Raw genomic sequence first — 17,358 nt, 5'->3', positions numbered from 1 at the left:
TGGTGGACTCTATCAGGGAAAGGATGACACCAGGGGAAACTTCTTAGAGCCCTGATACTCAAAGTGTGGTCCCTGGACAAGCAGCAATAGCATCACCATGTTGTGAGAAATGCAGATTCTCAGGCTTCTTCCTCACCTACTGAGCAAGAATCTTCATATTAACAAGATCTGCAGGTAACTGTATACACATTAAAGTTTAAGAAGCACTGTCACAAGGATATACTGTCTAACCCAGTTTTGAAGATAAATTTGTGAGTTATAAGGTAAGTACGTGGGCAGAAGTAAGAGAAATACTTTCCAGGTAGAGAGAACAGGATGTATTGGGAAGCTATTGTCAGTTCACTATTGCTGGAGACCGCGTGCATGCACACGTGTGTGTGTGTGTGTGCGCACGTGTGTGTGTGTGTGTGTATTTTCTCAGCAAGGGTAAGGATGATAAAAAAAAGGTGGGTAAATTGAAACTGAGTCTATAAATCTAGGCAAGAACTATACTTTAAAAGACCAGGAAGTTGGAATTTCACCCTATAGGTAGAAAAGATATCATGGCACAGCAAGAGAAGGTCAAATTTGTGATCTGTGTTTAAGAGTATATTCTGGCAGCAGCATAGTGAATGGATTTGAGAAAAGCAAAGCCAGTGGAAAAGAAACTAATTCGGAGATGATTCTTGCCTTGTTCACAGTACCATATTATTTTTCCTAATCATTTACTGTCATCTGCTGTGTGGGTGATATATGGAAATTGTAATTTGGAGTTCGTCACTTACTGTTGGATAACAACAAAATAGCTTTCCCTCTTAAAACCCCAGAAATATAAAGGCTGGGTGGTTATAGTTTTGGTGTGCTGAGCACTCTGTGCCTTTCAGTCCACCAAATGCCCAGCTCCATTGCAGGAGCTAGTTTGTGTGCCAACCACTGAGCATGGATGAGAAAGCTCAAGGCTTCCATGCAGTCTTTTCTAGAACTCACCTCTGGGCTTGAATCCCACTGCCAAATCATCCACACGAGAAAGTCAAAAGCAGATTGGAGGAACAGATCTGCTTCTCAGAGGATTTTTCCTGCAGACCTTGCTCTTCTCAGAATCTCCTAACACCTAAGCCCACCCTTTTGAGGAAGAGACAGAAATGCCTCATTCAGCAAGACAGGGAGTGTGTGCATCATCAGGTGCAGAAACAGCTCCAGATTCCCAATTAGAGGGCTTGGGAAGGTGGCCTGGTCAGGAAGAGAGGGTTAGGGGTGGAAGCTGCATTTGAACAGTAAGCACATGGTTTTACTTTAGAATAGATATTAATTTGCGTGGGCTTTAATGGGGAAGGTGCTGAAATTTTGGTGCACTGAGGCTCACTTCCCAGAGCCACTCCTTGGTACCAGCACTAGGGGTGTGTATGGTTGTGTAACAATGTGTCTGCAATGACTTTGAGATTCTCCCTAAGGTACAATGTATAGTCGGCTTGTAGGATAACAGAATCATACAGACAATGAGTGGTAGAAGGAGTTTTAGAGGTCATTTATTTATTTCATAAATGTTTACTATTCACCTACTATGGCTCTTTGTTAGGTACATGATCTAAAAAGATGACTAAGATATCTTATCAGTTAGGGACCAAGCAAGTCACAATCAAATTAGTATAACTCGAGGAGAACTTTTTCACAAAGGACTATTTAAAACTGTGTGGGTCAGTTTGGGAGAACCTTAGAAAGTGGTACAGAGGAAAACAATAGCTGAGCACTCGTGCTATGGTTTGAATGTTTGTACTCCTCCAAAATTCCTATTGAAACAATCTCCAGTGCAATAGTATTAAATGGTGAGGCCTGTAGGAGGTGATCAGGTCGTGAGGGCTCTGCGCTTATGAATGAGATTACTGCCCTTAGGAAAAGGTTTGAGGAGTTAATCCCTTTCTGCCCTTTACCCTTCTGCCATATGAGAACACAGCAACAAGATGTCATCTATGGAGCAGAAAGCGAACCCTGACCAGATACTGAATCTGCTGGCACCATGGTCTTAAGCTTCCCAGTCCCCAGCACTGTGAGAAATAAATTTCTGTGGTTTATAAATTACCCAGTCTAAGGTATTTCGTTATAGCAGCTTGAGTAGCTTGAAACAAGTAGTTATCACCCCCTAGGCCCGAAGGGATGATGAGCAGGAGTGGTCATTTAAATATGGAAGGAGAATATTGGAGAGTGCTGCCTTAAAGGAGAAGACCTTTAGTAAGGGACAGAGGAAACCCAAGGCAACATCACAGGGAGGAAGCCAGGGGCATCAATACCCTGCCTCACTCTCCTTCCTTCCTCCCGTTAACTGGGTCTTCTATTGGTCAAATCCCACTGAAGGCAGAGGACAAGGAGGCCCTAGTAGCGTAGTCCATAGAGGTCAGTCTCCAGGACCGGAGTGCAGGGCGAGAGAGTGGAGTGGATCTGGAGACACAAAGAGAAGATACCTAGTACAGACACCATCCTTCCTATAAGAGGACTCAGCCTAGTGAAAAAGTTCAACACATAAACAAAAGCAATCGATTCTCATTACTCGTAGATTCTGTATTGGTAAGTTTGTCTACTGGAGAAAATTTGTTTAGAACCCTAAAATCAATCCTGGAGGCTTTTCCTGCAGTCATTCATGACACGGCCAAGGGTGGAGCAGTGAAAATTTTGCGTTGCTCCATATACACATTCCCAACTGAGGTCAAACAGAGTGGTGTTCAGCTCTCATGCTACAAACAAGTGGCTTTTCTCAGTCTATTTAGTGACACATTTTCTGCATTTCTGTACTTTTTTTCTGGTGATTTTGCTGTTTAAAATGGCCCCCAGCCAGGCATGGTGGCTCACGCCTGTAATCCCAGCACTTTGAGAGGCTAAGGCGGGTGGATCACCTGAGGTCAGGAATTTGAGACCAGCCTGGCCAACATATAGTGAAACCCCATCTCTACTAAAAAAAATACAAAAATTAGTTGGGTGTGGTGGTGCATGTCTGTAGTCGCAGCTATTTGGGAAGCTGAGGCAGGAGAATCGCTTGAACCTGGGAGGTGGAGGTTGCAGTGAGATGAGATCCTGCCACTGTGCTCCAGCCTGGGTGACAGAGCAAGACTTCATCTAAAAGATAAATAAATAAATAAATAAATAAATAAATAAATAAATAAAACGCCCCCTAAAATGTAGTGCTGACATGCTGTCTAGTGTTCCTAACTGCAAGAAAGCTGTTACTTCGATAAGTTTAATAACGTATGAGTTATAGTACTGTTGATTGTGAGTTCAATGTTAATAAATCAATAATATACATTAAATAAGGTTTTTTTTAGCAGAAACATGCATAAAACAAGGTTATGTATTGATCAGTTGACAAAAGTGTGGTGAACAGGGGCTTGCAGGAACCTAACCCTTTATTTCTCCTAGAAGCAATGGTTCAGTATTCATGGCAACTTTATAGAACATAATTACTGAATAAGAAGAACCAACTATAATTGCAAAGAGCTGTTGTAGGTTATGCAATGTAGCTACAGTCACAGTACAGCAAGAGCACAGAGAATTAAGTAAACATACCTAAGGGATCAGGAAGGGCCTCACAGGGGAAGTGAAGTTTGAGATGTGCATTGAAGGGTAAACGAGAGTTCCCAGGAAGGAGAGGGTCTGGAAGGACATTTCAGATGGAGAAATTAGCAGGCATAAAAATGCATCTTATTCCAACTTCTTTCCCTGCATTGTTTTCATGATAGGTCTAGGACCCTTGAGGCCCAAACCAAGTGCTGGCCACAATCACATGAGAGACAACTGAAGGAGTCAAGCACAGTTGACCTTGAACAACATGGAGGTTAGTGATCCCAACCCCTTTCACTGTCGAAAATCCATGTATAATTTTTAATGTTCCAAAAACTTAACTGCTAATAGCCTACTGTTGACTGTAAGCCTTATTGATAATGTGAACTGTTGATTAACACATATTTTGTATGTATTACATTTATTATATACTGTATTCTTATAACAAACAAAATAGTTGCAGAAAAGAAAATGTTATTTAGAATATCAAATGGAAGAGAAAATATATTTAGTATTCATTAAATGGAGGTGGATCATCATAAAGGTCTTCATCCTCATCGTCTTCACATTGAGAAGGTTGAGGAGAAGGAGGAAAAGGAGAGTTGGTTTTGCTATCTCAAGAGTAATAGAAGCAGAAAAGGTGGAGGAGGTAGAAGCAGAGGCAGGAGAGGCAGGTACACTCAATGTAACTTTACAGAAATACATCATAACTTCTGTCTGACTTTTTGCCTTCTCATTTCTCTAAAAATGTTTCTGTATAATACAAATCCTTCTTTCACTATTTGCCTTAGTTTCAGTGCCCACATCATGGAAGGGTCCATGTGACAACAGAAGTCAAAAGTCATCTTGAGTAACCAAAACCCGTTGCCAGATTGTCTAACATCAATTTGTTTTCTGATATTGCCTCTTTTACCTCTTCTTCCTCATTGTCTGGTACTGATTCATCTCCATCAAGTTGTCATCTTCTGTCAATCCCTCTGGAGTGACATCTATTGGCTCTTGATTTCTCCAAGATTCATATCTTGAGACCCTTCACACAGACCTCTCACCCACCTTTTCCCCATATGCTCAATCTCTTTCATGATTTTCTTGATTGGCTCTGCCGTAAATCCTGTGAAGTTATGCACAACATCTGAACACAGTTTTCTCCAGCAGGAACTTGTTGTTTTGGGCTTGACGGCTTTCATAGCTTTTTCTGTCACAAAGATGGCATCTTCAAAGTGTAATCCTTCTAGAATTTCTTGATGTTCTATCAGGGTTCTCTTTCACAGCGTTGACAATCTTTTCCAAAGAGTATCATATATAATGAGAATTAAAGGCCCTTATGACCCCCTGATATAGAGGCTGGATTAGAGATGTTTTTGGGGGCAAGTAGACCACTCTGATGCCTTCAGTGTTGAACTCATGGGGTTCTAGATAACCAAGAGTCATCCTCCAATATCAAAAGAACCTTGAAAGGCAGACTCTTAGTGGCAAGGTACTTCCTGACTTCAGGGACAAAACATGGATGGAACTAATCCAGAAAGAGTTCTCATTGTCCAGGCCTTCTTGTTGTACAACCAAAAGACTGGCAGCTGGTGTTTAACATTTCCTTTCAAGGCTTAGGGATTAGCAGCTTTATAGGTAAGGGCAGTCCCGATGATAAGCCTGACTGCATTTGCACAAAAGAGCAGAGTTCGCCTATCCTTTCCTATCTTAAATCCTGGTGATCGCTTCTTTTCCTTATTAATCAATGTTCTTTGTGGCTTTTTTTCCCCCCAGAATAGGGTACTTTCATTCAAATTAAAAACCTGTTCAGGCAATTAGTTATCCTTTCCCCTCCATGATTTTGTCAATGGCATCTGATAATTCATCTGCTGCCTCTTGGTCGGCAGAAGCTGCTTCTCCTGTTATCTTGACATTTTTTAAGCCAAACCTCTTTCTAAAATTATCAGACCATCTTTGCTGGCATTAAATTATTCGGCTTTAGATCCTTCACCTTTCTTTTGCCTTAAGTTATCATACATGACTTCACTTTTTCCTGACTCATATTAGAGTCTATGGGTACATCTTTCTTATAGCAATCTTTATAGCAATGCACCCACCTAAAACCTGCATTTTCAATATGAACTAAAATGGTATTTCACCAAAAGTGCAAGGTTTTCATACCTGCTGGGAGCTGCAGCTACTGCTTCATGAATTTATTTTTTCTTTCTTTCTTTTTTCTTTTCTTTTCTCTTTTCTTTTTCTTTTCTTTTCTTTCTCTCTCTCTCTCTCTCTCCCCCTCCCTCTCTCTCTCTCTCTGTCTCTCTCCCCCTCCCTCCCTCCCTCTCTTTCTTTCTTTCTTTCTACAGTGGTCCTTGTGCTAAATTCATTCATCTTAAAATGATGGACAACTGCAGCTGCAGACCTCAATCTATGCTATATATCAAGCAATTCAGTTATTTTCTTGTAATGTCATGACTTTTCTCTGCTTTTCGGGAACACTTTCAGCATCACTAGTGTCACTTCACGTGGGTTCCATGGTGTTATTCAAGGTTTTCTGTATTACACTAAACATGATGAAAAATGTTTTATCATGAGAACCAGGAGATATCACATTTTACTCTGATATCCAATTAACTGCAGAGATGAATTGCTCACTCAGAGATAATTAGCATCACACAACACTTGAAGTGGATACTGGCAACACTTGAGTTCACCACAATAGCAACAAGAGATGGCCACAGGCCAGGTGTGGTGGCACACACCTGTAATCCCAGCACTTTGGGAGACTGAGACGGGAGGATTGCCTGAGATCAGGAGTTCAAGACCAGCCCGGCTAATGTGGTGAAACTCTATCTCTGCTAAAAATACAAAAATTAGCCAGGTGTGGGGGCACACACCCATAATCCCAGCTACTCGGGAGGCTGAGGCAGGAGAATCACCTGAACCTGGGAGATGGAGGTTGCAGTGAGCCAAGATCACGCCACTGTACTCCAGCCTGGGCGACAGAGTGAGACTCCATCTCGAAAAGAAAATCATAATAATAATCCCATTTCTGAGCATTTATTATGTACCAAACTGCTTAGTGTGTTACATTATCATTTCATATAACCTTCACAAGAATCTAAAGGATGTACTTTTTTGTTTTGCTTTGTTTTGTTTTGAGACAGTGTTTTGCTCTGTTGCCCAGGCTGGAATGCAGCTGCACCATCTTGGCTCACTGCAACCTCCACCTCCTGGGTGCAAGCGATTCCCCTGCCTATAAAATGAGGCAATTTTGAGCAAGTGGTCAGGTTCTATCTACAGAATGGCCAATGTAAATTCTGTAACTGACCATCACGTTTCTCTTTTCCTGCCACCCACATAAATACTTGGAACCAAATGTTAGCAAGTTCATAGCAGGTAGACTTGTGATTGATTTTTGTTGTTTTGTTTACAGTTTGGTACATTTGATTGTCCATCTCATCTTTGTACTCTTTGCCTTCCTTTTAAACAATTTCTTGCTGATTTTTAATTTTTTAACATAATGTGTTACATTTAATTATGTAACTTACATTTAATATGTTTTTTGAATAAGGGAGCATATTAGTAAATACATGGACTTAGCTTGGAAGAGGGAAAGTGAGGCTGTATGAGATTGTGGTAAAAAGCATGGGTTTGACTTCACTACCTCAGGCAAATTATTAAACCTTAATTGCCTCAATTATAAAATGGGAAAATGATTATATTTTCCTCATAGAAAATTGTGAAAATTATATGAGATAATGTACTTGGTAAATGTTAGCCATTATTGTGTTATTATTATTATTTACGTTTTCCCTTCATGCCCATTCCAGATACTTCATTACTGGTGTCTATAAAGCAGGGTCTCCTGATAGTTTTAAACATTTTTTTTTTTTTTGAGACGGAGTTTCGCTCTTGTTGCCCAGGCTGAAGTGTAATGGCGTGATCTTGGCTCACCACAACCTCTACCTCCCGGGTTCAAGCAATTCTCCTGCCTCACCCTGCTGAGTAGCTGGGATTACAGGCGCCCACCACCATGCCCAGCTAATTTTTTGTACTTTTAGTAGAAACAGGGTTTCACTATGTTGGCCAGGCTGGGCTCGAACTCCTGACCTCAGGCAATCTACCTGCCTCGGCCTCCCAAAGTGCTGGAATTATAACTTGAAGCTTTTCTAAAACACAAGCCAATGTTGCCACATGGATGACACATGGGCCACAACTTTGCAAGTACCAAAGCAATTCTTATTGATATCCTCTACCATTTCATTGCTGATGGCAAAGCTTGGGGTTGGATGTGAAGGAAATCTGAAGGCAGTAGACAGATAGCTATACATTTCAGTGGCAAAGTTTAAAAATGTCATCTATGGGTGTTCATTCCATCCATTTTTACTGAACTCCTGCTAAGTACCAGGCTCCGAGGATGCAATGGGAAAGCAAGACAGACATATCCCTGCTCCCTTAGATTTTATGGTCTCATGGTGGAATACAGGCAAGTGTATTGACAATTATATCGCAGATTATACGTGGGATGATAGAGGGAGCCCAGGCAGCTAAGGGCACATAGACAACCAATCTCAAGCTAACCCAGACATGTAGGAATCTTGGAGGAAGCAGCATCTAAAGGGATACCAGAAAGATGAACCGAACTTCATCAGGTAAACTGGGAAAAAGTGTGGAATGTGGAGGGGGGGGAATGTCGGCACAGAAAGTGCCATTCAAGAAGCCTTGCATGTACGAATGTCAAGCACAACAAAGAACACAGCAAGTTTGAGGAACTAAAAGCTGTTCCTTTTAACTGAAGCACAGCAAGCTTGTTCACAGGGAGAGATAGCTGCCAGCTCTTGAAGACCCTCTCCAGCCACGGGAGAGAGTCTGGGCTTCATCGGGGGGCAGTGGGGAGCTAGGGAAGTGCCTTAAGCCTGGGAGGGGCATGTCCTTTGTTTTAACTCATGTAATTTTCCACATTCAGAAGGATGTTGGAGTGCATCCAACCTACTTCATTTAATAGGTGGGGAAACAGAGGTGAGGCTCCTTGCTTAAGATTATTCTTCTGTTAGTTGCAAAACTAGGACCAAAAGACAAGCCTCCGGATTTCCAACACAGTGGCTTCAAAAGACCATACTGCTCTCCTTTTTACACAAGTAGAACTCAGAGGTCAGGGAGTTATTTTTGCTTAAGATCTAACCAAATATACATGTAATAGTCTTTTCTGTTTTTAGGCAACTTGTTCCTGAAGGTGAAAAGACAGCAAAGGAACAACAGGGAGAAATATGTCTTCCAAAAAACGATACCATCTGAAATAATGTGCCCCTTAGAATGAAAACCTGACTGATTGGGAATCTCATTGTAAAGTATTTGTAATCATTGAACTTGGAATCCCAAGGATCACGGTGGAAAATGAAACATTTTTTAAAAAGGAAACCTCGGTTCTGTTTTGAAACCCATCCTCCACAAACACTCCCACAGCTTTTCACACAGAACCAGGGACAGAAATGTATGTATATATATATATGTCATTTTTTTTTCTGAAATAGCAATTTGAATTGGAATTAGTGATTTAAGATCAAACCACAAGGATTCATGGATTCTGAGCACTTGGGAAGCAAGGTGAGATCAGTAAGGGCAAGCAAAGGCTTCCACAAGCCCTTTGCTGGAGCTTGAATAATGGGCCTCCTCCACAAATTGCCCTTATTAGGAATAGCTGAGTGATTAAGTATAAATTTGTGGACTCTAGGAAACCACTCCTTATGTCTACATACACTCCACAATGTCTTAAACGCTTTCAAATTATTTACCCTGTAAGGTATAAAAGGCAATTGTCATTCCCTGTGTTGCAGATACGGTGACCTCTGTGGAGCAGAGTGTTGAGTAACCTGCTCAGGTGTCTCAAGGTTAGCATTTGGTGCAGCCTGACTTCAGCCTGGTCTGAAGGCCTACCAGGCTGGATCTCAATGAGAATTGTTTCTTTCTCTCTTTCTTTTCTCTCTTTCTCTTCTTTCTCTCTTTCTCGGTCTTTTCTTTCTTTTCTCTCTCTTTTTCTTTCTTTTTTTTTTTTTTTTTTAATGTGAGACAGTCTCACTCTGTCGCCCAGTCTGGAGTGCAGCAGCAGGATCATAGCTCACCGTAGCCTCAATCTCCTAGGCTCAAGCAATCCTCCCACCTCAGCCTCCTGAGTAGCTGGGACCAAAGATGCATGCCACCACACCCATGGTTTTTTTTTTTTTTTTTTTTTTAATTTTAGTAGAGATGAGGTTTCGTTGAGTTGTCCAGGATGGTCTCCAATTCCTGAGCTCAAGCAATCCTCTCTCCTCGGCCTCCTAAAGTGTTGGTATTACAGGTGTGAGCCACCGGTGGGCAGATAATCGCTTCTTTAAGGAGCCCGAAACGGCAGATAAGCCTTGAAGAGAAAGGTACCTGTCCTCTCAGTGCTTCCTGTCGCCTATTTGTCCGTTAGGCAATTCTTCCAGAATGAAGTTGAGGCAGGCCCCTGTTAATGAGGTGGTAGCTTCAGGGACTCTTCTCCAGGGAACTGGAAGGGAGGGGAAGAACTTATTCTTGAGCGAAGAAGCCCCATCAGCGTCCAGGTTCAATTAGTGGAAGGCCCCTCCCCTAGCCCCAGTTGCATCTTCCGTCACTTGACCTTGCTACTTCTCCTCACAGCACTTTGGGCTGTAACTGGACGTTAGATGGGTTAATATACATCCGTCTCTCCTGGCAGGTGATAAAACTCCAAGGGGGCAGGGACCCTGTCTTTTGTACACCAGTGCACACCCAGGTCCTGGCACCGTACATGGAACGGAATAGGTAATCAATAAAGATTGGGTTGATAAATGAGCACTCGGAAATCATGTGGGGCCAATGAGATCCGAATGCGGCCGAAGCTCTCGTTCTCGGGTTGCTGCAGGTGTGGTTCCTAGTGATGGAGGCCGTGGAAGAAGCCCTCCCTCCCTTTCCCGCCCCCAGGGCAGGAAGCCTGGGTGCTGAGCTGTCCTCCGAGCCCGAGAGGCAGGTCTCGAGCGCGCCGGCGGTACAGCGGGGAGCGCCGAGAGCCCCTCGCCGCAGCCATTTCCTGCCCTTTGTGTGACAGCCGCAGCGGAGAAGGGGCGGGCGCTGGGCGGGGCGGAGCCCGGCAGGCGGAGCGGCGGGGCCGGGGCGGGCCGAGCGCCGCGCAGCGGAGCGGGGCGAGTCATCCTGCGCCGCGGGGGCCCTGCGGTAGCCTTCGTGGCCCTCCCTGGACTCGCCGCCAGGCCAGGTAGCGGGCTGCTCGCGGCCTCGGGCCGGCACGGGGACGGGATGCTGCGGGGCGGCGGTTGAGGCCGTGAGGATGCGCGATGGGCCGCCCCCTCTCCCGGTCCGCGGGGGGCGCTTGGCGCTGCGCCGGGGCTAGCGCGAGGCCCGGCCTCAGGCCCCACGCGGCCCCTTTCCTCCTCGGGCCCATGGTGCGTCCCGCGGCACGGACCCTCTGCCCGGGAGGCGCGAGCACGTCGCGGAGTTCTGGCTCGGCGGCGGGGTAGCCGCAGCAGCAGGTGCGCGGCCTGGGCCGGAGCCGCCAGCCCGGGAGGAGGCGGTGCTAATCTCAGGGACAGGAGACACCTGCGGTGGCCGCGAGCCCGGCGGCGGCAACATCCTCGGGTCCAGGTACTGCAGAGCGCTGGCCCCTGCCTCTGCCTCCGTGGCCACCGTCACCTTCCCCAGGGCCAGCGAGAGCCGCCTGGGCCCGTCTGGCAGCCGCCTCGGGCACACAGGACGTGTGATGGGTGGGGCGAGGGGCGCAGCGGCGATGTTTGGGGGCGGAGGGCTTTGATGAGAGAGAAGCAGATCTGACCCGCTTGGAAGCTTTCTGGCCTACACTAGCATCGCTCTCCAGGCTGGCCGCGGGCAGGATGGAAATGGGGGAAGGGGATGAGTGGGCTGACTCCTGGGGGAAAAGATTGTTTTTTCTTGAGCTCTGAGGAACCAGGAAGAAGCTTACCTGTCGTGGCGTCTGCTTTTCAAGACAACCCTACCCCTCACCCCAAGGAACAGCCCACCTATGTGCAAAAGAAGAGGAGGTGCCCTCTGCTTGGGGATGGGGGATGGTCCACAGAAGTATGGCCCTCTGTACCCAGAACCCCCGGCTGGAAAGGACACTGACAGCCCCCCGGTGCCTCCCCAGCACAGGGAATCTGATTTTGACCTTTGCTTGCGTACTTTCGCCAGCACAGTGGAAACATTGACCAGCCCTGACGAGCCTTCAGCTGTCCTTCCAGCTAGGCCAAGAATGGGACAAGGATCCTTTTCTGCTAGTTCCTAGGTGCCTGTGCCCTCAGCATGGGCAGGGAGATGGAGGCAGTTCTGCTGGCAGGAGGGGCAAATCAGGAGAGTGTCGGTTCCTGTGTTCCCATTTCCTGCCTCCTGTCTGTGTCCCAGTTAGGGCAGTGGGTCTCACCTTTCTCTTGGATACAGGCTGTGCCAGCAACCTGGGTCCCTGAGATCTTAGAGGGTAAAAATCAGGTCCATATCTATGGGCAGGCCTGTGAAGGCCTTGACAGTTGCTTTCTCCACCATTAGACCCTCTCTCTGTGGCCCTCCTGGTGGCCTACCACCTCCACTTCCATACAGTGCCCTGCTCTTCCCCCAGTCTCCAGTGTCAGAAATTGTTTTCAAGAAAGGAGCCAATGATTGTGTTTATCTTGAAGAGCTAAATACAAAAGAAGTTCCCATTTGATGCAGAGCAGGTGCTTTATAAGTCATTTGACCAGAAAATAAACAGGATGGAGGCATTTTAATGGGAAACAAAGCTTTAATGGGAAACACTGTAGAAATATTTGCTATCGCTAATGGTGGAATTTCAAACAGTGGGCTGGAAGTGGAGGTGGGGAGCTGGGTAGTTCTTTTGGGAACAGGTCCCTGAAATGACAATATCTAGCAGCTGTCAGCTCTGTATTTGGCAAGGGCAGCTTTGGCCCTGTGGGCAGGAATGCTGTAAGAGTGTGTGTGCATGCGTGTGCATGAGTGCATGTTTGTTTAACTGGTCAGGGGTTACTGTCACCGGAAGGCATTTTTTGAGCACCCAGTGTCCACTTTCAGGATGAGAAACTTGTGTACACAGGGTTCCTCGTTGGCATTGGCTACCCTTTGCCAAGGCAATTATTAGACCTCAAGAAGAGAGTGTTGTTTGCTTACAAAGTCAGTGCCTCTAGATAGTTCTGCACACTGAGCCTCTGGCTGGGGGCATTAGCTCTCTGCTCACTAAGCTTCTTTATTATATTTCCTGGCCAGTTCTGACCGGTTCTGTAGGCACCCAAGGCTGCCTTGTTCAGTCCCTGCTGAAAATGAAAAGGAAAACTTGCTTTAGGCATTAGGCCAAGAGTCGAATGTACAACCCAATGGGGTTGGAGAATTTTACTCAAATCAGATGCTGGCCCAGAGAAGGAAGTAGACATGAATTCAAAAGCTGGTAAAAGGCCCTGGGAGAACTCTACATGTCCCCTCTGATAAATCATGCCCTCTCTGATGTTCAGTGGGCCTCTGCTGCTGTCATTGACCAGAAAACTGAATGAGATGAATAGGCAACAAGCTAATTAACGGAAAAGTGCTCCTGGAAAACAGTACGGGCCCCAGTCCCTACGTTTAAGGATTGGACTACACTCTCAACGCGGCTTCTTTGGACCTCTGTTGGCCCCAGGGGTCCACCAAGAGTGTCACAAAATGGCCTTTTGTAGCCTCCATGTGGCCACCATAACAATGAGTCTATTTCTTTACTGGCAAGTATTAATTATTCACTTGTAATTGACGAAGCCAGACATCAGTCACCTCACTGGAGTCTTTATGAAAGGCCTTTGGTCGTGTCATTCTGAGGAGCAAAGCCATGCCTAGGGTCCAGGGGATGGCCCCTGCATCAGTAGTGAGATGGTGGGAGAAGGGGGGCAGGCTGCTGCCTTCTAGGCAGTGAATGGGGGCGGGGGAGGAACTAGAATATCTTTGGATGCTCTTACTACCCGAGGGGTGCATGAAAGTGCCAAGCAGAATGCTTAGCACGTAGTAAGTACTAGCATATTTATATATTTATTGTTATAATGTATTCATTACATAATCATTAAGAATTTGGCTCATGTATGGAATCAACCCTTGGCTGTTACCAGCCCCTCTCCCTCCAGAGCTTTCCTGAATTTTGCTTTTTTGAGGGAAGCTGGTCTCTGTGACCAGTAAACCCAGCCCCAAGTTTACCTGCCAAAGGAAGGGAAAGTTAAGAGTGGTAAGGCATGAACTGAAAGGCTTCAGGTGGGAAGTGCTCTTAAGTAGCACAGGAGACGTGGGTGGAACTTGAGTAGGCAGGGAGAAGTGGGAGGGAACACACCAAGCAGAAGCCCAGGGCCATTCTCACATTTCAACACATAGAGTTAAGGAAGGGCCTCTTCCTCTGTGAGAATTTCGCATTTTGCAACCACCCAAAAATGTTGAGGGCATGCTTTGCTTCCAGGACAGACAGAGCAGCACAGTGAGCATGGGACACAGGATCCCTAAGTTGCTGTGTGCCCTTAAACCAGCCGCTACCTCTCTGACATTCAAAATTGAGCAGTGGAAGGCAGCCTGCCCAACTGTTACCTGCCTGTCATTATGGAAGCCTGCGGATGAGGTAATGTCTGTAAATCCCAGTCTGAGAAACAAAGACCATGGAAATAGAGAAGGAACCTCCTGAATGTGTGACTCTTTTGGGTAAATGCCCTCCATTCCTTAAGAAACAATTTATTACTTATATATTGTGTGCCACTTTAAGAAGACAGATCTGTGGCCTCTCTGTACTGTTGAGCCAATGGGAAGCTTAAAGGCATTTTGTGATTCACAGATTCTGTCAAGGCCCCTGGATAGCCTTGTCTGTACAAAGACACTTCAGAATTCAGTCAGTGGGTGCGGGACGCCTCCCAGGATGCAAAGAGCTTAGATATTGGCTTTCTAGCCATGGCCATTATGCTAAGGACTGTGTGTGATGTACCTCAAAAAAACAGCCATTTAAGCCATACTTGGGCCCTGGCAACAGAGGGTGCAAATTCTTGAAAGAAATTATTTTGAGAAGGCAGAGCTTGAGTTCAGGCAGAATTTCTTGCAGGATCATTCTGGTTGTGTGGCATTTTGATAGACTTTGGGCAACTCAGATACAGGCAGTGAGAGAGGAAAGTAAATAGGACTTTCTGGCGAGATGCCTGAGAAAGACCCAGTGATGACTTCATCAGTAGGCCTTTTGATTCTGTTTGCGTCATTATTTGGTCATTGTAGAGCAGTGGTTCTCAGGCTTTAATCTCTAGGTAAAACAGAGGTGTGTTTAGTCTGTCCATGTTCTATAGTCTCTGTTTTCTAAGTAAGGCAGGAGGTGAGGTCCTCTGCAGGAAATCAAGGTGATGGACTGGTTAGGAAACTTCAGGAGACTTCAGAGTTTGGAACAGTTGCCTCTGTGGGTGGAATAAGAAATCAACTGGGGAAGAATGAGAGAATTGTCTAACTTCACTGAAGGCCTGGCTGAGATCAAAGGGAATTTGCAGGGCTGACCCTCAGAGAAGGCATGCAGTAACTCTTAAGGAATATCTGAGAACTATTTTTGATTTGTGCTTTTAAAATATGATGCTTTAAGATTTGTTTTGGCAATATATGAATGACAAGATAATTCAGAACTAGAGGTCAGCCACCTATCTCCAAGTCTGTTATTCTTCCATCTGGGGAAGAGAAATAAGGACCTGCTTCTTAGGGTTTGAAGTGGAAACTATATGATAGAAGGATTCTCTAAAGAACTCTCCTCAGATTCTTATATTGATAAGGCAGACTTGAATATGGAACCTCAGAGAAGTGTGATATATTAACTTTCTTGTTAATTTTTTTAAACCAGAAGTTAAGAATTTTGGTCATTGGCTCATGCATTCAACAAATCATTCATGAATTATTAATTAAGCAAGTAATTCCTGGTGTGTGCCTATCTCTGTGCTGGTTGCTGTGAGTCAAACTCAGACAAGGTGACTATCCTTGGCATTCTTAGCAATCCAAAGAATTAATGAAATATAAAGCAGTTTGTAGTGCAGTTAAAAACTGTGAACTCTAGACTGTGAGTGCTAGTGGAGTGAGAGAAATGAAGGTCATTATGGGGCTTGGCTGGTCAGACCTTTGTGGAAAAGGCATGTCTTGACTTGGGCCTTAGTAGATTGGTAGGATTTAAGAAGGAAAGAAGACAGTCCATAAGGCAGTGGAGACAGTTTGAGCAAAGGCACAAAGGAAGACTATCCTTGGACAGGTTTATGATGCCCTGTATATCTTGGCCACAGAGAATGGTCTGCATGATCCTTAACATGTGTCTTTAAGGAAGCTCTTTGGATGGAATGTCTAGACTGTAGTCATGGTCATTTGCTTTAGAGTTGGAAGGCCCCTGAGAGAGGCCCAACTCCAGTGATTCTTAACTTGTTGCTGTTGTTGTTATTTTAGTACACAAAATGGACAATATTGACATGCTCCCCCTACAGCCAATCCCCCAACTCTGCTCCAGTCCTGCCACTCAAGGGAAGAGATGAACATGCAAGCAATAATATCACACAGAGACCTTGAACCCTTGCCTTACATACAATAAAATGTACCTTGTTTGCAAACCTCAGTGCTTAAGCTGTTATTAGCACAAGTTACCTGCAATAACCTTCACAAGGCAGGACATCATGGTTGAGAGAGAACCAAGGCTAACCTCCATATTTTATAGACGGAGAAATTTGCCCTTTTAGAGTGAGTGAAAATGTGATTTGGGGACCTTTGTCTTCATATTGAGCCATGCTCGAGTTGCAGTTTCGCGTCGATGAAGCTGAGTTCCACGTGCTCCGATCTGGTGGCCAGACCTGAAGTCCTGCTCTTTGTTTCCGTAGCAGATGCATGGCTTCGCTTTGTGAGTTTTAGCAGGTGCATCTGAGAGGCAGCTCCTCTCCCCACATAGGCATCATGTTGGTGTTCCTCATATGACAGCCCCAGGGCCCCAGCAGGAGCAAATCAGCAAGCCACTTGGTGGCATGACTTCCTCTCCTGAGAGCGTGAGACCGTTCCCCTGAGCCGCTGGTAGCTGCCTGGTTTGGTGTCACCAGAAAGGCCGCCTCAACCCTAACAACACAGGAAGCAGCTGGGCAGAACGGCAAATGAAGTAGCAAGTCCTTTAGCCCCTGCCAAGATCTCTTTCTCTGTCTACTCATAAACAACGAGGAAAATAGACCTTCTCCAGAGGCCCAAGTCGAGGCTGACTTGACTTCTTTGCTCTGACTGCAGGTCCCCTGTGTGGAGAGAAGCTGTAGGTGATGGAGCCTCTGGTCCCAGAAGACAGGCAACAAGGGACTGAAACAGCAGTCAGTGCTGGGTACCAGCCAGGTGTCTGAACTGCTAGCAAGGAGACTTTGGGTGGTTGTCTTCTAAAGCAAATTATTAAATTTTGATCAAAACAATACATACACATGTTTTAAAAAATCAAATAGTATTGAAAGCTTATAATGAAAAACAACCATCCAGCACCCACCCTCCCCTAGAAGCTGCCGCTTTTAACTCACTGTTTCTTCTAGTAGCTGCCTCCTGATCTCTAAATGATATGTGCTTACACTGCTATTTCTTGATTTATCTATTTTGCACGTTGTCTATTTACTTCCTGCTGTGATGGATGGAGATTTTTTTTTTTTTTTTTTTTTTTTTTTTTTTGTTTGTTGAGACGGAGTCTCGCTCTGTCACCCAGGCTGGAGTGCAGTGGCCCGATCTCAGCTCACTGCAAGCTCCGCCTCCCGGGTTCACGCCATTCTCCTGCCTCAGCCTCCGAAGTAGCTGGGACTACAGGCGCCCGCCACCTCGCCCGGCTAGGTTTTTTTTTGCATTTTTTTTTTTTTT

The 17,358-nt window shown here is 45.3% G+C and overlaps 1 protein-coding gene across 6 annotated transcripts in view; it reads left to right on the top strand.

Moving 5' to 3' along the window:
* Window positions 1-10,722: 10,722 nt before the first annotated feature.
* The window catches only part of CYFIP2 (cytoplasmic FMR1 interacting protein 2), a 136,490-nt gene continuing 129,854 nt past the window's right edge, over window positions 10,723-17,358 (top strand). For 2 of the 6 annotated variants that reach the window (XM_017854397.1, XM_017854398.1), the window contains exon 1: window positions 10,753-11,130. The gene's annotated coding sequence lies outside the window, so the exon portion shown is untranslated. Of the gene's footprint in view, window positions 11,131-13,869; window positions 14,111-17,358 lie in introns of those variants that run through there. The other 4 variants (XM_017854394.1, XM_017854400.1, XM_017854396.1 and 1 more) reach the window with 4 other exon arrangements.

The sequence above is a fragment of the Rhinopithecus bieti genome, unplaced genomic scaffold (assembly GCF_001698545.2).
Source record: "Rhinopithecus bieti isolate Rb0 unplaced genomic scaffold, ASM169854v2 scaffold_38833, whole genome shotgun sequence".
Taxonomy (NCBI): domain Eukaryota; kingdom Metazoa; phylum Chordata; class Mammalia; order Primates; family Cercopithecidae; genus Rhinopithecus; species Rhinopithecus bieti.
The sequence above is the reverse complement of the archived record's forward strand: the minus strand, read 5'-3'. Positions and strand labels throughout refer to the sequence as shown.